This window comes from Lissotriton helveticus, chromosome 9 (genome assembly GCF_964261635.1).
Source record: "Lissotriton helveticus chromosome 9, aLisHel1.1, whole genome shotgun sequence".
NCBI classification, from domain to species: domain Eukaryota; kingdom Metazoa; phylum Chordata; class Amphibia; order Caudata; family Salamandridae; genus Lissotriton; species Lissotriton helveticus.
In genome coordinates, this window is record NC_136070.1 from 153,756,526 (window position 1) to 153,781,859 (window position 25,334).

The 25,334-nt window shown below is 47.1% G+C and overlaps 1 long non-coding RNA gene across 1 annotated transcript in view; it reads right to left on the reverse strand.

Moving 5' to 3' along the window:
- Positions 1–25,334, reverse strand: part of LOC144782671 (uncharacterized) — a 129,733-nt gene that overhangs the window by 608 nt on the left and 103,791 nt on the right. The window lies entirely within an intron of this gene.

Genomic DNA, 25,334 nt, shown 5'->3' on the forward strand with positions numbered 1-25,334 from the left:
GCAAATATTCTTCTTTCTTAAACTGCTGCTTTTATTATAGCAGCCTGGAATCACAACACACTAGAATTCCCAGCAAATCCTGGGTAACAAACAACAGGTTTGGGGAAGTGAAATCATCAATCAATCACGTGCTTAGTTTTTATATAGCAGTCACTCGGACATTACAGCCTCTTCTTAAATTAGAGGCAAATTTTACCCCATCAATGAAATGGAACATCAGAAAACATCAACGGAAACAATAGAACAACTTATTTCAAATCCCCAGGCTTGTGAGGAATATCCAGGAGCCTGGACCCTTGAGCTTCATATGTGTCCTGTTGAGATGAAGCCTTTGTAAGAAGCAGGAGTTGTAGCAATTGATGCTCAAAGAGACAATTAAGGGCATTTGTAGAAGAAAAAATGTGAAGGGAGGGAAACAAAACAAGATATAGACAGTGGAGGCCTCATGTATTTTTTTAAATCAGCACTATCCTTCTTTGTTTTAACTAGGAAAGTCTTCATTTTAATCACAATATCAGAGGCTCAAATTATGTTTGTTTAAAGCACATTCACAACTACCAGGTAGACACAAGCTACCAGTTTGCAATAAAACATCTTCAAAGTTGTTACTCTGGAGCAACACGCAGATCTAAGATTGTCCTCTAATCTTTTAGAGAGACCATGCCTCCTCTAGTGAAATGAACCCCCAATATTATTGTATCTTTTTCAGCCAAAGACATAACCTTATCACATCTGGCTAAGTAATATATGGTAAAGGAAAAAGGTTAGTTAGGAAAGATTAACATATGAGGAGAATATATTCTTGAATCTGTTGTCTTTTAATTCATACTATTCAAGGCTACACTACACAACTTTGAGTAAAAAAGAAAATAAGTATATTCAACACTAGTCGTGCATCTTGTAAAAGCCCATGGAGCCCTATCATTTGAGACTGTCAAAAAGAAGTCATGGAGCCCTATCATTTGAGACTGTCAAAAAGAAGTTAAGTCCATTAGTGAGGTCATTCTTGCAATCATTGGGAGTCATTTAAAGGCCATGTTTGGAACAATTGCGGAATTAGTTTAACACCTGAAGGTGGGGAATAATGGGGTTTAGAGGGTGGGATATCTGTGATATCCACCAGGAAGTTCCCCTATGAGTTTGTACTCTAAAAGGTCGGAGCCAGCAAAATAGCAGGAGCCACATTTGCAAAACTCTGTTCTTAAGTGAGATTTACTAAGCCATGCAAAGCCAGCTTGTGTGGCTCTCCGTGGCTTAATAAATCTAGAATAACGCAAGGTAGCGCAAATCACTGCATAGCATTACTATGCATTAGGAAGGCATTCCATTGGTGGAGCATGTGCGTTCTTGTACATCCACCCATGGATTTTGGCACACTCCCAGACTGACAAAGACTTGTAAACCTGGGAATCCATCAAAATGGTACGCCTTCCCAATAAAGGCATAACAAGGAGAAATATCTTTATTTCTCTTCGTCATTCGCTCATTCTGAAGCACATGTAGAATGAGGAAAATGCCTCAAAGGATTGTTTTTGTGAAGGAAGATGTCCGTTCCTGGACAAAAACAATCCTGCCAGAAATACAGGCACCCTTGAACCATGGCACACAAGTGCCTGCATTTGTGCTAGGCAGCACTCAGATCACCAGCACACGGAGAGAGCAGGAATGCATCATATCTAAGTAGATATGACACATTCTTGCGCTCTCCCTGTCATGCAGTGCAGCAAGTTGTCTTTTTGTATTACATTGTGAGACATTTGCTAACATGAGATAGCAATTCCTTTTTATACACCAACCAACTCCAAGCCTGCTAAATCTTCTTTTAAGCTTGCAGCTGAAGGTAAAAGGCCTGTCAGTGACCAAGAACACTAGAATGTTTCAAGCCATCAGCTGCAGGTTAGCACACAAGATGACTGTGAACTTTACCATAAGGATCTTAGAGGAAAAAAGGGTAAAATTGAAGCAATATTGGAATATCTATGGCCAATTTGCCATCAAGATTGGAGAGATTAGAACCAACAAGAATCTGAACTGCGTGCCTGGAAATCATAACAAGTAGAAAAATGGTAAATATGACCAATGTTTTTAAGAACATGCCTTTGGTATGAGGATAGTGTTAATATGGGGCAATTGTCAACTCAGGCATGAGACAAAGGTCTATTAACAATAGGCCCAAGCGATGAGTCAATGTTTGGAAAACTACTGAATGCAATCTCCTGCAATAAACGGACTATGAGTACCAACCTGCCACCATGTGAATGCCAGGAAGAAATTCTGGCCTAACTGAATTTTGTCGATAGAAACAGAACTCCCAAAATGCATTTCTCCAAGGCTTTCAGGTGTTTAGACTTGGCATCTCCCTGATGTATTTAACCGCAGAAATGTTGTTCATCCACAAAAGCATGGTGAAATGTGCCTCATCCTTGTGAAACTTTAAAGGGAAATGAATTTGCAAAAGATCTAAATTCCTTTACAGATCATGCCCCCAGTTCAGTGCTGAACACTTCAAGTACCTCATCTTCACAGACTGACATCTGACTCTAAGACTAGATCTAGGGGTTTGGCGAAGATAGTACATCCATGCCAAGCAACTAAATGATCTTGCAAACATGTTGTCTCTTCTTTGCTAAGGGTATTTTGTCTCTATAGAAGGACCCTTCCATAAATATCTGATCTTGAGATACTACTGTGCATGGTAATTAATGGGTCATGTATATGCAGCCTAAATAGACAATGCCAAAAGCCCTACCATGCTGGCCAATTGCTTCAGTAATGTGTGAGAATGTGGCATCATCCTTATTTAATTCTGTAGTAAATTGGGTTGTTAGTCAAGGAGGGTCACTACTCACCTTGAGTGATAATTACAATCCTTGTCAGGGTGAACCCTCAAAGTCACTAAATTGACCTGAGCTCAACTCCCTGTAGCTATGGTACAGAGTAGACAGGCTTGACTTAGGGTAATGTGTAAAGTATTTATGCAAAAGTCAACTTTCACCCCGTTAGACTCCACCATTCCTGTAGAACTATTGACTTTCGAGAAAGCAGTGATGGCAGATCTTGAGAAGTTACCCATCGGTGACAAGATCTCCTTTCGGAACACTTCCAGGCAGGAGCATACTGCACTGCAGGAACTTGCGAATAACCAGACTATCGTCATCAAACCAGCCGACAAGGGTGGGGCCACAGTTGTACAGACCTACAGTAACTATGACAGGGAATGCAGGAAACTGTTGGATGATGGACGTAACTATCAGGTGCTAAGAGAAGATCCAACTGAGGAAGTGAGGATCTCGATCCTGATAATGATTGAGGAGGCCAGAGCACATGATTGGCTGACTAAAAAAGAGAGTGAATTTCTAATCCAAGATAAACCAAAAGTACCGTACTTCTACACTATACCCAAGATTCACAAGGACGCCCCTTACCCACCTGGGCGTCCTATAGTGTCTGGCATCAATTCAATCTTGGAACCACTATCTAAATTTGCCGACGCGTTCCTCCGACCAATTGTTCAAACCACAGATACCTATCTGAGGGACACCAAGGCAGTTCTCCAACTGATCAAAGAGGTTTCCTTTGACCCAGAACAAGATCTCCTTGTGGGTCTTGACGTGGAGAGCCTCTATACAAGTCTTCCACATAGAGAAACCTTGGAAATAATAGAAGAAGTACTATTCTCCACACCATGGGACTACCACACCCCCAGACAAGTGGTCCTTGAATGCATCTCCCTGTCTCTTACAAAAAACTTTTTTCAATATGAGGACACGTACTACCTCCAAAGACACGGCACCAGCATGGGGAGCACCTGTGCCCCCAGTCTGGCCGGTCTATACGTGCACCACCTGGAATCCACAAAAATTCTACATCACAGCAATCCCTATAGGCATCATGTACTTACATGGAAAAGGTACATAGATGACATTTTTGTCATCTGGAGAGGTGACCGAGACTCCGTTACCCTTTTCATGAACTGGCTGAACCATCAGGATCAGTTCCTAAAATTCACTCACACCGCCTCCAATGAAAACCTGGTGTTCCTCGATCTAAACATCTACCCCAAAGAGGGTAAACTTGCAACTTGCACTCACTTTAAACCCACAGCCAAGAACAGCCTGCTCCTGTACAGTAGCTTCCACCCACGCCATCTACGTGAGAACCTTCCGTACGGACAGTTTCTCCGCCTACGGCGTAACTGTAGCAACATTGATGACTTTAAAACACAAGCGGCTGAATTGGAGTGCAAACTTTTGAACAGGCAGTACCCTACGAACATTGTTCGTAAAGGCCTCAAACGGGCCCGCAACAACAATAGGGAAGCCCTTCTAGATGACCCGAACTGAAGGAACCTGATCCACGCCCCATCTGCGTAACAACTTACAACACAAACTCCAACCAGATCACCAAGATCGTAAACAAACATTGGAGATTGTTATCCTGCGGCAAACTGAATTTTCCGAAACCTATGTTTTCACATACAAGAGGAATGAACCTGAAGGACCTACTGGTCCATACTAGACCAAAAGCAACTGATTTAACTGGACCCACTAGAGTCATAGGGGTTAATGGACACCACCCATGTGGTGCATGTGTGTCCTGTCAATACACGCAGAAGAGCAGAAGTATCACATTCTCTAACCAGTCTACATGGGAACAGCGAGCATTCACTAATTGCAATAGCCGCAATGTGGTTTACCTAATCACGTGTCCCTGCAACAAGGAGTATGTGGGCATGACCAGCAGACCCGTGAAGATTCGAATGGGTGAACACCGCAGCAATGTACGCTGCAGCAGGACAGCAACAAAAATGTCAGCACATTTTGCCACTGTAGGACACAGTGTCCATGACCTGAAATGGACTGTCATCGAGGCCTTCGCAAACGATAGAGATCTCCTATCGAAAGAACAACGGTGGGTGTACCGTCTGGGAACACACCGCACAGGCCTGAATGATGATATTCCATGGGCCCAACTCAACACCTAGGGCCTGCTGGGTGACTCATTTCCTAAGCAACTGACCCGGGTTTGCAGTATAATTAATTTTTTTTAAAAAAAATTCACGGCCATTCCTGCTAACTTGTACCTCTACCAGCCCCCCGTGAATTGGATTGTACATTTATGTTTAATCAACAGCAGGCAACTGGCTCCAGGTTTCTAGTAGCAATTCTTTCAAGGTTCCACCTCTCCCAGACTTTTAGTAACTAAAAATGTATGTCTGAATACAAACCAGAGGATAGATGCGGCACAACATCCTGCATCTTTACTCCCAATACTTTTACAGCCATAATATGTTCTCATATCGAGTAACACTGGCCTCTAGCCATACAAACGCTGTTTTTCCTGGAAATGTGACTATCAGGGAAGATGTGCGCATGCGCAACGTTTACAGCGTCACGTCTGCGCACTTGCGCGGTGACCAAGTGATCCGGCGCATGCGCGGTGCATTGGCAGTACACACTGCCTCTCAGCGCGGTTGCAGTCTGAGGCAATCCGAACCTACATCGGTCGGACAAAGGGCTCGAACACCCGCAAAAGATAAGTCCTAACCTGATATTTCCGAGCATCGGGGCTAATGGCTCAAAACCGAAAATGCATTTATAGCTACGGGAGGGGGGTCTACCTAGAACTCTAAGATGGCCGCCCGCATTACTTACTTTTTGGGCCTCTGTAATCTCGGCGGGCTTTTCCTTCCCTAATTGATCAATTAAACAATTAACACACTCCATAAATACTCGCCGCCCGCAGCCTCCTTCATATCCACGGAAGCCGCAGACGAAGGAGGAAGCACGAGCGTGCGTGGGGACCAGTAAGTACGGCATAGCCGCCTCATTAGGATGAACCCTGTATCCCAGCCAGCACTTACTGGTGATATTTGGAGAACACCTGATGGGATAGAATTACAATGCAGTCCCACTTCTTCTTCCCCTCTGCAGTTGTGACCCCACCTTACCCTTCTGTCTCAAGCTGGCTCATGGGGCATTGACTCCTCCATTGATAAGTATGAATTTGAATACCTCAACCCCTGGCTATTAACATCCCCTATGTGTAACCTATCTGTGTGTGACTGTGTGTTTTCTCAGGATGTGCTTGGTTATCCTTCACTGCTTACGCATGATCCCAGCATTACAAACTGGTATATGTGTTTGTGTGTCTCTTTCTCCCTTACAGGTGACTTAGAGTTAAGCGCACATTGGGATCGGCGCAATTATAATTAGCTTTTCTTATCTTGCAGGCATACTACATTATTAGTGTGGAAGCTTAATTGTGTCGTAATTATTAATTGTAGTTACACACATAGTTTACCTTTTTTTCACTTTTCTTGTATATACACCTTTTCTACCTTTGTGGAGAAACACTAGTGAGTGACAGGGGGATCTTCCCCTAGGTCCTGACGAAGAGGCCCCGCGCCTCGAAACATGTTGACCCACATAGGAGAGAGAGCCCATTAAATAGCTCCATCTCTCCGCTTCACTTTTCTTTTAATAATACCAGCCAGTGTTTAATAAAATTTCTTTTTTCCACTAGGCCAGGTATTTTTTAATGTTCACTCTTATATCACTCCTGACCCCACTGACACTCACTCCCAACACATAGCACCTCCACCTAAAGGTGCTCCAGCGTATCCGCTTGTCACAGCACTGCCCCGCCCCGCAGCGGGATGGGAAGACCCCAATGATGAAGCATGACACCAAGGGCCCTTTTGGTGTGTGAGGGGTATTTTAACAAAGAAGGTGTATTCCAATGACATCCGGATATACACCCACCCATTGTGAGGTGGCCCTTTTTGATTAACCTAAAGTATTTATGCAACATCAACGTAGTAATAAAGTCAAAACACAATACAATAAAAATCCCAAGCTGAATTAGAAAAATAATACATTAAAAAAAATAAATTACACAAAAATGACAAAAAGCTGGCAAGGGGACCCAAATATATGGGGACAGATTTACAAGCCGCTTGCGCCACTTTTGCATAATTTTTAACATGGGACAAATGACGTAAAAGTGGCGCAAGGGGCTTGTAAATCTGCCCCATGATTTTTTGAAATGTAAAAAAACATGACGCTATAACTGCGGTCACCTGGTCACAGTAGGCAGAGGCTTACAAGCGATTTTAGGCCCACTGTGGAGGAGCGTGGATCCGATGCAAAAACCAGGTTATATTCAGTCAAATATTTTATCCTGGGACTTTGTTTAAAAAATGAAGTAAAAAATCTTCAGCAGAGCAAGGCAGGAGGATGCAGCTGAACAGGGCTCCTTGAGGTGAGATAGCCAATGGACATGGTCCTGGTGAAGCTGTTGATTTTGGCGGAAAAAGCTCTCATGTCACAGGTAGCAGGTTCAGTCCTCTTCTGACCTTCCTTAGGTCCAGTAATGTTGCCATATTTAAGCTTGGCATCAGCCTGTGGGTAAGGGTGTCTCTTTGCCCTTCCCTAACTAATGGAGAAAAGTTCCTATTGGGAAATCCTACCCACTTTTGCAGGTGATCCAGTCTGTCCTACTGAAAGCAATCCCACATTACCTTTAACTCCTAAAATCCAAAATGGTGAAACCATCTTGCATTATGCAATGCCTGTGTTCCCACCCAGATGTGTGGTCAAGGTAATGAGCAGCCACTCCTAAGTGGTCACTTGAAATGAGTCCTGGGTGCAGCTTCACCCCAAAGTAGGATTGGTGACTGTCTGACTGAGGTAACAAAAGGAGAGACCTGTCCGGGTCTCCCCAAACCCATGCTTTTGGATCTGGTCAGGGAGCAGTTTCACATCTATTCAGGGCTAAGCACTCAGATGGCTGCAGGTGGAGGTTAATGCAAATTAGCCTTCAGAGGCTTTAGGCAGGGAAAAGGTAACTTTCTAAAAGTTATGTTTTCTTACTATTTATTAAAAATCTGATTGCACCATTGCAGTGGACTATTAATAAATATTAAAAAGAGTTGCTGATCCGTTTTTCTAGCTGGTCCTTCCCCTGAGATAGCATACTTAATATACAATATTGCTTCCTAGTGTTTTTCTATGGCTAATAGGTTTTTGGTGCTAGTCACTGTTAGGACATGTAAAATTACATTTCTACATGCCACACCTTTAAATACCATGCACCCTGCCCCATAGGGTGACTTAATATTTAAAAGGAAGGGTTTGGCCTGTCAAAAGGGTTTATTTTGACAGGTCTAATTGCTGTTTTTATACTACAACAGTCAGGCTACCATGGTAGGTCTGAAGTAATGTTTTTACTGCCACTGTAGTGGATGACACAGTAGGTGCTGCAATCCACCAAGGGCATTTAACCTTTAGTGTCTCTTCCTGTTCCTCTCTGTCTCCTCCATGAACGGCACTCTTCTTACCAGATTTGTTAGAAGGTACCTTTTCAGCTGTATTAACCTTGTTCCTGTATCCAGCCCTCACTCCAACGTAGTCAGCCTGAACTTGTGACTTTCCCCAGGCCTTGAATGACCAGATGACTGTTTACACAATTTGTAAGTAATCTTACACAATAAAACTGTCTTTCCAGTGAAATAGCCACATTGGCATTATCTGCAATATACAAAGCTCATTGACCCCAGTTGAGCACAACAGTCTACTGAGCCCCTAGACTTTTTGGCTTGACCTGCAAGTTCTAAAATCTTAGTATGGGATTCAGCCAGACCTAAACTTTTGTCCTGTCACATGACCTAGGCCCTCTCAATACCAATCTTTAGATCACAGAAACAAATTACCTCTTATATGTTTCATTGAACCTTGAAAAACTTTGCAATGAAACAAACTCAATTATGGAGAAGGCAAGGCTCTAACCTTTATCCTTAAGACTAAGGGACACATGCATCAAGGTATTTTGCGATCGCAAACAGTGCGATTTGCAAAACTCGGCTGTTTGCGATCGTAAAATGGCCTCTTGCAATGTAGGAAAGATTTTGAGATTCGCAATTTAGGTAATCGCAATTTAGGCAATGCAAGACCATTCCCACCTGTGCGCCTTGAGGCCTAAAGGAAAGAATGCCGCTGGCACCACGACACGAAGGGGAGCATGGGGGGACAGCGCCCTAGTCCCACACGTCTGGCGAGCGTAGCCTGCAGCGCGCCCCCCTGTGCCGCCCCACCCGGCCAACAGCCAATGGGGAGGGCTCTCTGGGGATGGGGGGGCGTGTCCAAAGGTATATGACCTGGCCAGCAGCTAGGCTCGGCCTTTCTTTCCCGCGCCGAGTCCGAGGCTGCTCTGCGCTGTAACGTCGTCGGTTTCAAGGTATTTTCAAGGTAGGATGCTTCCGACTAGCCTCCCCCCGGCCCGATCCCTGGATATGACCAGGTTGATTGGGCCCTGTGGTATCGACCACGGGGGGGGGGGTTGGTGGTTGCTGGTCGCGGGCTAGGCGGAGCGGGGTTCAGGCGTGGGTAGATCGGCGTAACACAATCTGCGGGCCGCTTATGGCCTTATCGTAGGGTAATGTCGGAGCATTGAGGATGTCTGTTACAAGCCCTGGTCTTCCATTTTAATGTTTGATATCAAGGGGGACGACAGCAAGCCGTTAGACATCCCTCCTTCAGACAGGGAACAGAATGTCGCTCTGTCCATGGTAAATGCGCACACGTTGCCTGCCGCCATTGCCGGCCACGCGTTGCCCGCCGGGCCGCTTATGGCCTTAATCGGAGGGCCGCTTATGGCCTTAATCGTAGGGTAATGTCGGAACATTGAGGATGTCTGTTACAAGGCCTGGTCTTCCATTTAAATGTTTGGTATCAGGGGAACGACAGCAAGCCGTTAGACATCCCACCTTCAGACAGGGTACAGAATGTCGCTCTGTCCATGGTTAAATGCTCATACGTTGCCCGCCGCCATTGCCGGCCACGCGCCAGCACGCCGCCATTGCCGGCCACGCGCCAGCATGCCGCCATTGCCGGCCACGCGTTGCTCGCCGCCATCGCCGGCCACGCGTCCTCCCTATCCCATGATAGATAATGTACGAACATCACACGTGGGTGCATGTAGGCCTGGGCGGATGGACAGGTAATCTTTGGTGTATTTCAGCTAAATGCGCACACGTTGCCCGCCGCCATTGCCAGCCACGCGTTGCCCGCCGGGCCGCTTATGGCCTTAATCGGAGGGCCGCTTATGGCCTTAATCGTAGGGTAATGTCGGAACATTGAGGATGTCTGTTACAAGGCCTGGTCTTCCATTTAAATGTTTGGTATCAGGGGGAACGACAGCAAGCCGTTAGACATCCCACCTTCAGACAGGGTACAGAATGTCGCTCTGTCCATGGTTAAATGCTCACACGTTGCCCGCCGCCATTGCCGGCCACGCGTTGCCCGCCGCCATCGCCGGCCACGCGTCCTCCCTATCCCATGATAGATAATGTACGAACATCACACGTGGGTGCATGTAGGCCTGGGCGGATGGACAGGTAATCTTTGGTGTATTTCAGCTGATCCCACAGAACTCGTTCTTAATAAAGAGCGACCGTATGTTGCGACGTCATTGGTATAGCATGGATACAGTACTGAGGTTTCAGGATAACCCCAGTGCATTTTGGTCATTGTAGTCTCGATCGTTTCTCATTTCTTATATACCCGTTTTTGCAAACCTGATGGCAATGATTTGCAAAAGAAAAACTAAAGAAAAGACTCTGATATAGGCCATGGAAGGCGATACTTACGGACAAATGCACGGGGATGAAATGTTCCGATATGGCTGGTATGTTCGAGAATCTGGCAGAGATATTTGTGCATGCTCGACTTCGATGCACGGGGATGAAATGTTCCTATATGGCTGGTATGTTCGAGAATCTGGCAGAGATATTTGTGCATGCTCGACTTCGAGCACAGTCAACCGAGCCCTTCATCCTGCCGAGGTCAATATAACAAGCACTCCGAAATTCAGTAATAACTCCATGCTTTTGTATGCTCCAAAAAGAAATATATTATGGTGTAAGTCCTGTAAATTAGCTAATTATATAGGATTCCGTTTCTGGCTTCCACCCCCTGGGGGCTGAGCGCATTCTAGTTGATTTTATATTCAGTGTTTCCTTCCATTTACGTGACACAACCTTCACCGCCCAGTAACAGAGGTGCCCTCCCCTGCGCTTCCGCCGTTTCGAATATAATTTTATGAGGTGATATTCACACGGATTTAGAACGCACTCCATAAAATTAAGCATAGGGCCATGGGCTGTAATAAAAATATTTAGTGCAGGCAGCTACCTCTCTTCTGTACGCAAAGAGGCCCAGCACTTTCATGCTGTAAAATCCCTTTCAACAGTGCCCGAGTCCACAGCTTTGTTTGCGGAGGTTGCAGTCTCAGCCATTCCTAGCGCCGTTTATCATCAAGGTGTGGAAATTAAGAATGACTTTAAAACATCAGGCTTCCAACATGTTCGTGTCATGTCTGTGTGCGCGCGCGGCTGCTTTGAATTGGCCCGCGGATCACTCGCCTCACGCAGTATGGCGTCATTTTAAACGTACCCCTGATGGTGCATGTAGGCCTGGGCGGATGGACAGGGGCTGCAGTGTTTGCCAACCAGTATCGGGACATTTCTAACTACGCCATTTATCGCAGCGCATTGATTAACAAATCCAACATCGGTGCACGCGCAGTTCACATCGGAAGTTAGGTAATTTCACAGACGGCCGTTCATTATCATGGCGCCTAATAGCGTTTCACATTAAGGACAGACGGCAAGGCAACATTCAGGAAAGCCTAAATAGAGTTCAGGCAGGGCGAGAATAAATGAGCTGGTTATTGTCAACAAATAATAGGCAACGGTAGAAGACATTGCTATTTCAAAGGGTCGGGGTTTACATTAATATTTTAGTATAAATAAATAAAAACCTTGCCTTTTAAGCAGTTTTCCTTGCATTGCAAACCTGTTAATTAAAGTCTCCGAGCGCCTAGAAGAAACGCATCCTCTAAAAGAATGTTTTGCATTTCTCCTGTCACAAGGGCCGTAATAGCGTTGAGGCTGTCTCATTCCGAGTCAGGCCAAGCATGCCAAGCTGCCTGCTCTGGTTTCAGCAAGAATATTACATTATCGCTAATATCTGCTGGTGACTACAAATTGGGCTTACGTTACATGAGCACCGGTTGAGTTACAGAGTGACGCATGCATTTTGTGGAGCACGGAGAGACGTAGTTTAAATTGTTTTTGACTTTAGTTCGAGTTTTATATAGCCCGAACTCGACCCTAAGGTAGCGCTTTACATGAGTACTGGGTGATCTACAGAGGGACGCATGCATTTCTTGAGCACGGAGAGATGTAGTTATGTGCCCAGAATAACATGATGCCCCTGCCGAGCTTCGAACTAGGTTCCCCAACTTCGTGATTGATCACGCCAGCTCCATTGAATATGGTGCCATGACTCATTACACCGCAGACTTAATAAGAAATGGGCAAGCGAAAACTCGGGCCTGCAGTGAGCAAACAGGTGCCAACTCCCCTCTGGCTCGCTTGAGATTGTAGTTATGTTTTGGTAAAAAGTTAATAGTGTAACACGCTCGGACGGGGGTGGTAACTGTGTGTCGCACGACACGTGCGGTTTGAATAGAGAATGCGTAGCGCGTAAACATTACCCGCAGAAGCCAGAGCGTTATATAACTAATTAAATGCGCTTTATATCGGGCAAAGATTATTGGAGGTTGAAAAGGAGCCATAAATAAGGTGCGGGAATACATAAGTGCTCACATGGCCAGCAATCATCCAGCTAGAAGCCACGCGCCAAGGATACTAAGGAGAACTATTGATAGGCTTAAGAATTGGGCACAATAAGCCATAGGTGCTAGCTATGCACCTTTCTACACTAGTCCATGTTACTTTATTGTATGCCGACCAGTTAAGCGGTGAGCAGAATATTAATATTAAAGTTCATAGGTGCCAGCTATGCACCTTTCTACACTAGTCCATGTTGCTTTATTGTATGCCGACCAGTTAAGCGGTGAGCAGAGTATTAAAGATCCACGTCCCTGGTACCGGCACACGGCTATTGAGGGTGGTAACAAAAAAATTGGCGAAGGGGCACAAGACGGTTGAGACAAGTGCATGGTACAGGACAATTGACGGTTTGTTGTTCTTTCAGATTACACTTGGAACACGTCGCAAGGAATAGCAGCTACCTAGGAGGAAGGCGTAGATCAACAGGTAATTGCTGAGGTCAAGGTCCATTGGGCCAGCCCATCGGACGAGGGGCAGTGGGGTCGCGAAGTACGAGCCACACCATGGGAACACGGTGCCATGGAAGGGAGAGACAAGTGCATTGTACAGGACGTTTGACGGTTTATTGTTCTTTCAGATGACAATTGGAACACGTCGCGAGGAATAGCAGCTACCTAGGAGGAGGGCGTAGATCAACAGGTAACGGCTAAGGTCAAGGTCCATTGGGCCTGCTCATTGGACGAGGGGCAGTGGGGTCGCGAGGTACGAACAACACCATGGTAAGACGGTGTCATGCAAGGGAGTGACACATTCGACAAGCAGGTCTCTTCACACGGTTTCATGTAAGGGAGTGGCACGATTGAGGCAGGTTTCTTTACAGGTGTGCTCGCTCGTGACACGGCTTGATGTTGAGTAACGCAGGATTGTTTTACAGATTGTACGCCAGTTTCTTTACAGGTGTGCTCGCTTGTGACACGGCTTGATGTTGAGTAACGCTGTGTTGTTTTACAGATTGCGCTCGGGAAGGCGGGCAAGGATTGGCAGCGGCTAGGATTGAAAGTAGAACAGGTAATGCACGAAAAGAAACAAGGAGACAAGGACAGGTGGCGGTCAGCGGGACGGTTGGTCGCGGCCAGCAGACCACGCTACGAAGGCATGAGGCCGCGGGGGGATATTGGACGCTTTAATATGTGGCTCACCCCCTTGTACTTTCTCATCCGTAGGAACACGGAAGGGTAGAAGCCTTCACTATGAGCACCCGGGGTGCCGCTTTGCCACAGGATGGGCTGTGGGCTGAATTCCTAGCGGTCGCGCAGTCTAAAGGGCCAGCATGGGCACAAGGTTTCATTGAAGCGCGTAGGCTTGAGGAGGCTGGCCGACCTGGGGCCCACGAGGAGGCACCGGGCACCTCGGGAGTGGGAACACGTCGGTCCAATCGCAAGCAGAAGGGCACCCAGAAGGAATTTCCGGCTGTACCAGCACGGAACAGTCAGCCGGCTTTACCACCACCCCCCGCTGCTGTAGCAGCACGCAACAGTCGGCCGGCTTTACCACCACCCCCCGCTGCGGAGTTGCCAGTGGAGATGCCCGTGGTACATGCCGTGGTATACGAGACAGCGGAAGAAATTACGAACTTGGCCCAAATGGGTAAGACAGTGGACGATATGATGGGTTTAATGACTATGTTTCAAAGACGCTTAGACGCCATGGCAGCAGCACAAGGGTTGGCCCCACCTCCGGTACTGACAGTGGCGGATCCAGTGAGTCAAGTATGGGCTCAGCCTTTGCCAGCAGGGCTGCCGCTGCTAGCAGGGTCACCAATGCTGGCCGGTCCACCAGTGCTGCCGCCTGCCAACACGGTCGTCAGCAGCTATAACACTCTGAGTGTCTTGCCAGTCACCCAACAGAGGGCAACCACCATTGTTCGTCGAAGTGTCGCCCCTATTAACACGTCGAGTGTGCCAGCAGTATCCCAACAGATTGCCACTCCCATTGTTCCTCTAAGTGTCTCTAGCATCGTCCCTCAAAGTGCTACCCCCACCATACATCAGGGTGCCACCCCTGCCATGCCGCCGGCTGCGGGTCAAGTGCCGGCCAGAGAGGGGGCAGCACCTAGCACGACGAAGGTTATAAGTGGGGGGGCGGGGTCAGGGGGGCCGGCTCAAGCCACATCGGGAGGGGCATCCTCAGCTCCACCTGTGGGCATGGGGAAACCTGGCACGAAGTTAAAAGGTGGTTGTTCCCTGGCCAGACAGGTACCACAGGCTGCTAAAGAAGGTATATGGAGGAGGGAATATATCGACATATTGACCTTGCTAATGCATGACAATGCAGGTGCAGACACCAGGAGGATGGGTAAGAAAGAGGAGGATAAGGTTAGATTTCAGCGTTGGCCGGAAAAAACTATTGAAAATTGGACCGAGGCGTTCAACATATTGGCAGCTATCATTGTACAGAAGGACCCAGCTCAGAGCGAGGCCCTGATGGAGTATGCAAACTCCATTCAGCAAGGGGCAAGGGAGTCCGGAGGGATGGGTTGGTTTTCTTACGATCAGGAATTCAGGAAGTCAATGGCCAGTTGCCCGGATATAGGGTGGGACCACACTGACATCCAGCTCTGGTTTAAGCATATGTGCAGGACTGGGAATAGCAAAAGGGAGACATTGCATAAAGCGCAAAGCAAAGGCGAGACAAAAAAGTGGGAACATGAGCAAAAGTGGGAGCAGTATCCAAGGAGGTCCTTCCAACAGCCCTTTCGGGGGGGGCGGGGGAGGGGACACGGAACTGAACCAAGACATTTTAACTCGGGGACCTGCAGAATGTTCAATAATGGAGTATGCACCTGGGGTAGGGCTTGTAAGTTTGCCCATGAATGCAGCAAATGCGGTGCCCAACATGCAGCAATTGCCTGCACCAGCGGACACAACACCCCCCCGCTACGTCCCAAGGAGCGGACAGCGCGCGACAATAGGTTACCCGAACAGCACAAAGGACAGACCGAGCATAACAAAGAGATAGGCTTCAATTTCCCTTCACAGCATAGAGAACGGTCAGATCCCGTTAAAGGCCCACTTTTCACAGGACAGACTGATCATACCAACGAAATAGGCCCCAATTTCCCCTCACAGCATAGAGAGCGGTCAGAGCACGCTAAAGGCCCACTTTTCATAGAGTTACAGGAAAGAGGACGAACTGAAGTCAGCAAGGTGTTTGGCAATGACGTATTTTCTAAGCCAGGGAGGGGGGCAGAGCATACTAAAGGTCCATCCCCCATTATGTTGCAGAACATCTTACCATTGCTAAGAGTGTATCCGCTAGTGAAAGAGCGAATGCTGTTGGTTTATGGGTTTGTGGGCGGCTTTAGAATTCCGTACAAAGGCCCTCTGGGACCCAGGGACGCCTTGAATTTGAAATCGGCCAGGGACTTACCACAGGTGGTCAGTGACAAGATCAGGAAGGAGGTTGACATGGGGAGGGTGGCAGGACCATTTCCTTCACCCCCATTAAACAATTTCTTAGTTTCACCACTAGGTGTGGTTCCAAAGAAGCAGCAGGGGGCATACAGGTTGATCCACCATCTATCTTACCCGGAGAGCAATTCAGTAGGGTAGAGGAGCTTTAGGGCAGCAGGCATGTTTTCATGAAAAACGCGCCGGAAGTAGAGAATTTGGAGTGTTGTCAGTAATTTTCAATAACGATTTTGTTCAATTCATTTGTAGATGTGAGAAAAAAGAAAATAAATTTGTTTGGAGTGCAGTGTCAACTTATAAATAAAACAGTAATGCCAATGGTGTCTTTTCTTGCAGCTGATTGTCGCGTGTGGGTGATGGGCCATTCTTACGTTACCAGGCTGGAGCAGTGGGCTATGCGCAAGAGATGGGATCTGACCTTAGCGAGGACTCGGATTCTATGGCTGGGTTTCCCGGGAATGAGATGGGGTCAGCTGAAGTTCAGACTTCAGCAATGTCTAGCAGCACGGGGCGGTCCTCCCAGCATCCTGATTATCCATCTAGGGGGGAATGACCTGGTCAAGGTGGGGAGGAGAGCCTTAATGGAAGCCATGCAGAAGGATGTGACAGCTATAACTAACCAATTGGGAGCCACGGAGGTAATATGGTCTGAGATTGTGCCCCGCAAGGTCTGGAGGGGAGCACGGTCGGTAGTTGCAATAGAGCAAGGCCGGAAGAGGGTCAACAGGTCCATGCAGAAATTCATGGAAAGGAGGGGCCTGGGGTTCATTAGGCATGCGCTGATACAGGAAAGGACTGAAGGATATTATGAAAGCTCGGAGTACATTTGTCTGGGCTGGGAATGGATGTCTTCTCCTAGACTTACAGGAAGCCCTGTCGGCGGCAGGGTGCCGGTAACTTGGTAGGTGGGGGGGCTCTGTCATCGACGGGGGCCTCCTCCAGAGCTGTGGCGGAGTACAGGGCGATCTGGAAGCAGATGGACAGTAGGGGTACCTCTGCGGCAGAAGGATACAGTCTAAATACCTCTGCCTGGCACAGTAGGGTGCCCGAGCCAAGAACCTGGAGCCGAGGGGGTTCCAGGAAACAGCGTCGGCGCCCTGTTAGTCCTTCGGGCGGGCGGGGGGCCTGAACCGACCGGGGGTGTGCCTCATCTCCCCGCCCTGACAGGGGGGGGCGGGAGTCTAACAAAATAAAGTGATAATGTACTGCACCGTCTGAGCATCGCCTCGCCGTGCGAGATGGCTCCTTGGGCATGCGGGTCAGCGAGAGGCTGCCGCTTTGGATCGCCTGTAAGATGACCCACCTACCAGTACCTGTGTTGTACGAAATAAACCTGCATCACTGCTTTCCCACAAATATGTCTCATGGTTTCCTTGGTATGTAAGTGTATGTGCGCAGGGCGGAGTAAGCACTGATGGTGTGGGCACTATGGAGTTGTAATAGAAAATAGCGATTCCCTAATTGCGTTTGCGATTCATAAAGAATCTCAATTAGAGAATCGCTATTTGCAGACTGTTTTGATGCATTGGATTTTGCAATTACCAAATAGTGTTTTCTTAAAAATCGCAATTTGGTAATCGCAAAATAAAACTTTCATGCATGTGCCTCTAAGAGTATTTCACCCTAATCTTTGGGCCATATGTGAGCTTCCCAATATTGTTGAAAAGCTTTACTTTTCTAGGCTCTAATACAAGGGCAGCTGTAGCATAGCTGTGCTGAAAAAGATCTATAACAAATTAGGGGTTAACACTGACATTTAGAACACTAATACTCATTCTGGCATACTCCTTGTCGTATGCGGTGGCTAAATTTTCTAGAGCGAACACAAAAAGTCCAATATTGAAGTAAGGTTGAAGTTTACTACCACAACTGACCCAAAACCTTGAAAGCATCTGTTAGTCTCTCAATCCATGGGCAACTGCCAGTACCCTGAACTCCAGAACCCCCCATCATCTTCAGGGAATATATAAAAATACAATAGGAGGCAGAGAATATAAGCTGTTACCATACATAATAGATGGAAGGGTAGGTAACGATACCGCAAGTACAGGTAAGTAAGTACATGTGTAATTTAAATACATGAATACATAAACAAAGTGAGTGAAACATATTGCACATTGCCTACTACATCACCCCCTTCCTTAGCACATGGATATTAAGAAAGGAAGAAATCCTGAAAAGCGACAGGTAGTTTAATTAACCGAGGACACCAAACCCTTGTGCAGACACCTTCATTTTCCACCAATGCTTGCTCACTTTATACCACACCATCTTAAGATTTAGTGATGGAAACCTCAGTCTCTGGATGCGTCATTGGGGCTTCTTGAACCCGATTAGATTGAATAGGAGAGTGTAACTGCTGAGCAATCTGCTTCGAAGCATCAGTTGTTAACATAGAGTCAGTTTCATTGTGACTAGAACATGTGCAAAAATATATTTCCACTTGATTATTACTGAGGGGTATAACACTACTTGTATTCTACCACCCTTTTTCAGACAATAAAACAGAAGTTTTCTTTACCTTAAGAATTATTTTAAAAAAAAATCTGTTTATTGAATTTAATAAACATTGACAATAAGTCATGAGTACAGCAATCAAAGCAAGGCATTGCATATTACACACTTATGGAATGAAGCAAATTACATATCTGAACGCACACAATATCTGTTCATTTACAGGCAACATGGGTGTAGTTTCTGATGTAAAACATTCATACTAATTCTCTGCCTTTAATTATGTCCCAAGTGAGTGCATTGGATTCAAACAGGGAAGTAGGTCCTTCAGGGCATTATGTGTTTTTTCCCTTTATCTAGATTCCCTTTAGTCTCAGATGTTATGTTGCACAGCCCTGCTGGTTGGTATCCCAATCCTCAGCCTCTACTCTCAGATATGTAATTAGTGGTTCCCATATGTCTCTAGGGCGGGAGGATGTTGGGAGAAGTTTAGCATACGTGGTAAGTTGGTCCCTGCAGTAAATTAGGTTGGACATCCATTCTTTGAATTTAGGGGCTCGCCCCCTGCCCCACCTGCACGCTGGCCGGTGTTTAGCAAGTAATAGTCCTAATGAGATGAATTTTCTGCAAGCCTGTGGTATGTTTGCCGTATATCCTAGCAGCGCTACCATGGGGGTTTTGGGGATGTTTAAGCCAGTCATTTTGGAGAGTGTTTTGAGTACCTCCTCCCAGTATTGGCATATGGTTGGGCAGTTCCATGCAAGGTGTATGAAGTCTGCCCCCTCCGTCCTGCATCGTCAGCATCGGTCATCGTCCCTGAGGCTAAGCTTCTGTAGTTTAGCTGGGGTATAATATGTTCTGTTCGAGAACTTAAAGTGAGTATAGCATAATCTGCTGTTCGCAGTGATGGCCTAGGTTTGAAGGCAGCAGTACGTCCATTGTTTGTCTGTTAGTGGCTCCCCAAGATCTGTGTCCCAATCTCCTCGAGCCCTGTGTGGTCCCTGTGGCCTCTCAGCCAGTGCCACTCGATCTATCTAGATACGGCTTGGGCGGGCCCAGCTAATTTCAGTGTCACTTGTAGGGTTTCGCATACCGGAGGTTCAGTCGGGAACCCAGGGACGTTTGTACGTAGTTCGTGTTTTAGGCGTTAAGTAAAGAAATCTCTCTAGCGGTGGGACCCTTTCGCCTGGTAATAATTCCTGCTGAGTTTTGAATTGTCCCTCCTGGTAGAGATCCTCCCACGTAGTAAGGATATGCTTCTGGAACATGTCTCGGCACGAACCCTCCTGTGTGACAGGCGAACTCGGTAAGTACAGAAGCGGCATGAGCTGGGAGTAAAGAGTAGGTTTACCCACCATATTGGATAGCCTCCTCCATGCATAATGTGTGCAGCTCACAGTTTGAAAATTGACTTCCTCCCCTGGGACTTTTGTGCCTAGATAGACTGAAGGGGTGTGGGTGCCTTATGTACCCATGTTTGATGGCTAAGTGCGGCATGTAGGGCGGGGAATGTAACCAATAAGTGGCAAAATGTGCCTGCGCCCTGAGATAGTAAAGTGCCATTGTCTCTGGTAATAACCATCCCTAGATACCTGACTTAGCGGGTAATCTGGAGTGAATTGTGCAGTTTTGGGAGTGAGTGGAAAAATTTGGGATTTTGGCCAATTTAGTTTAATGCCAGATAAGTCGCCAAATCTTATAAATTCTCAAAGAATCGGGTTTAGGCTAGTTCTTGGATCTCGGAGGAAGAGGGTGATATTGTAAGCATAGAGCGATATCAATATCTGATGGGAGGGATATGGTATGGTGTGTTCCCTGTGATGCTGTCTTATTTTTTAGGCCAGTAGTGTAATGGTCAGGGCAAACAACAAGGGAGATAACGGGGCAACCCTGTTGCGTGCCCCTCGTGAGTGCGATCGGGTCGGAATGTAGTCCATTGATTTGCACTATTGCCTCTGGATTAGTATATAGTAGGATTATCCACCCCAAAAATGGACGGGGGAGACCCATTCTGTCAAGAATTGAAAACATACAGCCCTATTCAAGGGAATCAAACGCTTTAGTAGCGTCAAGGAAGATTCTCACAGCGAAGTCATCGGGGTCAATGTCGTGTAATAGTGCAAATCTGGTTCTGAGGTTGTGCGATATGGCTCTTCCCGGTACAAACCCAGCTTCATCTGGAAGGACCAGCCCCTCCATCAGCAATGAAAGCCTGTTGGCTATGACCTTAGCGAGGATTTTAGTGTGACAATTAATAAGTGACAGTGGTCGGCAGGGGTCACAATTGGCCGCCTCTTCACCAGGCTTGAGGAGCGAGATTATTCTAGCCTGGCACATCGATGGAGGAAGGATGCCCTTCTCCGAAGCCTACTCGAAAACCTGCTTGAGTATAGGAACCAGCATGTCAATGTAGACTTCCTAAGAGTTGACAGGTAGCCCTTCCGGTCTGGGCGCCCTGCGAGATCGCAACCCCATTATAGCTACACAAATTTCATCTTCCCCGATGTCTGCTGACAGGAATTCTTGTATGAACAAACAGGAGTGAAAGACCCATCAACCTTGTTGGGATTGGGGTAGAGAACTATGTAAATAAAACAATATCCCAACCGGTAACAATTGAAGACAAATAATAAGGATATGAGAACATTATCCAAGGAGAAACAAGGAGGCTCTATTTGATTTAAAGGGGGTGCTTAAAGCATCATTTTACTAAATATTTAAATGGAATTAACAAGTACATATACAGTTAATTATCAGCACTGCGAAATGGTCATTCAAGGATAACAACCCAAAGTTGTACAAGGTGCGCGAGTGACAAAGTGAGAGACACTACGGCGACACAAGTGACAGATTGGTCAGTGTGAGCGGCGCAAGGTGTAAGTGCATATATATTTACAGTGAATAAAAACAAAGCAAAGTGGCTTCCATTTGATTCAACAGAGATTATTTTCCTTTTCTGATATTCCTAGGATAACCACTATGTAGGGGGCGCCTATGGTCTGGCTGATGAGTCGACGGCGTTTTGATCCATAGGAATTAGGATCATCTTCAGGACAAGGAGGGTTGGTGGCAGTGCTGTGAGGGGAGAGAAGGGGGGTCAGAATATTACAGGATGGTGGGGGGTGGGTGTGGGGGTTGGGGGGGTTGGGTGGGCAGCGGGGCATGTGGGGGGTGGGAAGGAGGGGGTGGGTTGGGAGGATGAGTTGGGGATGGAATGAGAACGGCGGTGGAGTACTCACCGTCGGTGGCAGCAGGACGGCCGCGGTATCAAGCCGAAGTAGTGGAAAAAATCCAATTAGCTGCACGAGACACGGGTGCCCAGGTGGGCATCCGACAAGTGGGGATGTGGATGATCGCTCCGTGAAATGGGAATCTGTGGACCAAGGGTGAATCCACATTAGCTGAGGGTAAGGGTGGGGCTGGCAAAGCATATAATAGCGTGCAGGCAGGGAAACTTACCCGGACGGCCGTGGAGACAAATAATTGAGATTCCACTGTGTAGGGGCACTCCAGCCCACGTGGTCCATCGGGAAAAGCGTGACGATCCAGGAGTGATCGGCGCGATGAGGCGAATAAATCTGCAGGAAAGGGAGAGGGATCAGAGCAGGGCAATGCAAAGGGGGCGGAGTAAATTGGGCGGCGTGGGGACGTGAGACGTACCTTCCTCGAGAATTCAGTAAGAATGGCAAGCTGTCCGGGTGTTGCTAGGGCAACCAAGGGGAATAGGGACAGAGCTAAGTAGTGTTTGGGCGGTGAGAGGTCCTTCAATTGTTACCGGTTGGGATATGCTTTTATTTACATAGACAGGAATTCTTGGCGGGAATTATTTATCCAGCCTAGCGATGTGTCCTCAAAGTAAGAGGCCACGTCATGTGTGGCATTTTCATAGGAGTGGTAGAGTAGTGATTGGAGAATAGTTCTAAGATCTCTTTAGTGTTGATATGCCTGGTACCCTCTTCGTCAATTATCTCCATCACTGGATGTGTGAAGCTAAGGACTCTGGTCGCTTCTGCTAATGCCTTTCCTGGTTGCTCTTCCTCCCCGAACGCCCTCGCCACATAGTACCTTGATCGGAATTTAGCTTCTCGCTCTGCCTCTTCATTGTATTCTAGGAGTAGTTCCTTCAAAATTCCCCCGCTTTTTGCAATGCACATCTCTCTCAGTCTAACCTTGAAGCTTTCCCATACCGTGGCTATCTCTCCCACACTATCGATGTTGCGTGGGAAAAATTCCTCAATCTCCTGACGTATTTCTTTGCAGAATGCTGTATCTAATAGTGTCATAGGCAGTAACCTCCATGACAAATATGGAGTTGGGTTGCCTGGTGGGGCTAGCTGCAGCAGCACTGGGGAGTGGTCAGATAGAGTCCTAGTGTTGCACCTCTTTTAGCCATGTGCTGAGTCCGGAGGATATAGAAGGCAAAAAACTAGTCTCGACCAGCTAGCATGTACACTCGATACAAACGTGCCCTCTCTTTTACCTGCATTTTGGAATCTCCAAGCATTAAATAGTTTATTATCTGCCATTATTTCTAAGAACATCTTGGACGCTTGTGGGTGTGAGTGCAGATGTATGGGATGCCAGTCGAGTGTGGATTCAAATGTCAGACTAAAATTGCCTCCCCATAATATAAACCTCAGAATGCGAGCTCATTGGTTGGCTAAGAACTCATGATCGTCAGTGTTGGGTGCATAGCAGCATACCAAAGTGACCATTTGCTCTGCCAGTCTTCCCCACATCATGCTATATCTGCCGTCTATATCTCGGTGTTGCCCTATTGGACGGTAGTCAACCCCTGCCTTTATCATTATGGCCGTGCCACAAGCATCACTAGTACCCATCTTCTTGTGTGTGACGTAAATGCCCTATATATGTTCTTATCGTTAGTAGGGTATATATAGTCATGTGTGTGAATTGCATATTTGCCCTATTGTACATTCAAAATAATACATTGAATGCTTTCTCATAAAACGTTTCCCAACAAGTCCCTCCCCCTCCCACACCTGTAACCTGATCCTGTAGGCGAATGAACTGCCACCCTCCCAACTACCAACCGGCCTAATGCAGGCACACATTTGGAAACAAACAAGGTTTGAAAATAACAGTAGCTCTATAGGTGTCCTACCGAAAGAAGAAGCGATTTGGGGGTTTCCCGCTTGAGGTTTGCGCCAGAGGGACTGTCAGCGCACCTCGAGGTAGCAAGGGAGCCTGGGAGAAAGCTAATAGAGTGCAGTATTTATCAATTGGTTAGGTGATTAAGTAAGCAACAACAATTTAAAGTGTATACGAGTCAATAGTTTTTGATCAACAGTTCCATTGCAGTTCCGCAGTAGTCACTGCCTTACCGGCCCCTCGATCTCTCATAGCGATGTGTCCTATCAGCCTCACTCCTCAGTAGGGTCCGGGGATAGCCTCCCAATCCTCGCCTGTCCTCTCAGGGTGTGGGGGAGTGTTGCATGTTAGTTTTCCAGAAGTCCTGGGCTTGTTGTGGGTTGGCGAAGATATGACCTTTGCCTCGATGCTGGACTCACAGTCTGGCGGGGTACATCATGGAGTATGAAAACCATGCCTGCTGCAGCTTCTTTTTGATGGGGAGAATTTTTTTCCTCACCTCCTGCACCTATAAGGTAAAATCTTAGTAAATTGAGATTTTGTTGCCATCGAAGCTTAAGTCTGTTCTTTCTCTGGTGAGTCTCAATGCTGTGTCCTGGTCTTTGTAGTTCAATATCTGCACCAAGATGGGGGAGGGTGGTGGTGCCCCCAGTGGTAGTCTTGGGGCTCGAGAGCAGTGAGCCCTCTCCACGATCAGAACCCAGTGCCGAAGAGGTTCCGCAACATTTTCTCCACATAGTCCTACATGGGCCCTGTGGAGGTGGACTCAGCAATTCCTACGATACGCAGATTATTCCTCCCAGATCTCACCTCAAGATCTTTCTTTTTGGCAGCTATGACCCTCGGCAATTTCTCCATTCCTAGGATCTTTTTGCTGCTGTCTGCTGAGGAGTCCTCCAAGGCTGAAATTCGTTCCGTTTTCACAATAGGGCCATCGTGCCTGTCAAGCTTTTGGGTGATAAAGTCCATCCTCCTGTTCATAGCATCCATCTTAGTTTCAATGGATGTAAGGTTTTGATGCATTGTTAGCAGCAGTTCCTTGATGTCTGTATCTTGGGAGGAGGTCTGAGCTGGTGTTTCCAAGTCCTTATGGGGGGAGCTCCTCTGATGCATTTTTTCTGGCTGAAAAGGGTAGCTTAGATTGTCTGATCTCAGTGCGGCCCATGGTGTGGTCCGATGGTTAGAGCAGTTGCATTGCACTGTCCTGCCTTGGATTCAGGGGGTATGGGCCTTTTGCTTTGTGCTTCTGTGCAGTGTCTACTGCGATCCGCTGCAGTGGGCGCGTGGGCGCCTGGAAACCCCAGGCAGCTGGAAAAATCACTGCCCCGTGTGTAGCGCCCTCATTTTTCAGCAGTCAGTTCCCAGTCCGCCTGCACAATGTCGTTTGGGCCTCTTCTGCCTTGGTAGGCCAGAGTGGTCGAAGAGGCTGGGTGTGCGTAGGTGTACTGTGTTAGTTTGTGTTGCCGTTTGCCACCGCATGGCCCTCAGGCACGGGTCTGCTTTTGTGAGGCCTCAGAACCCGGGGGTCCGTCCTCTCAAGGTAGGTGACTCAGTTTTTCCACCTCAATTGTAGGGTGCTGGCTAAGGGTGATCGCGTGTGTCCCAGTTTGGTGCTGTTTTGCAGCTGAATCAGTGTTTCGCCTTTAAGCCTTCTTTTAAGG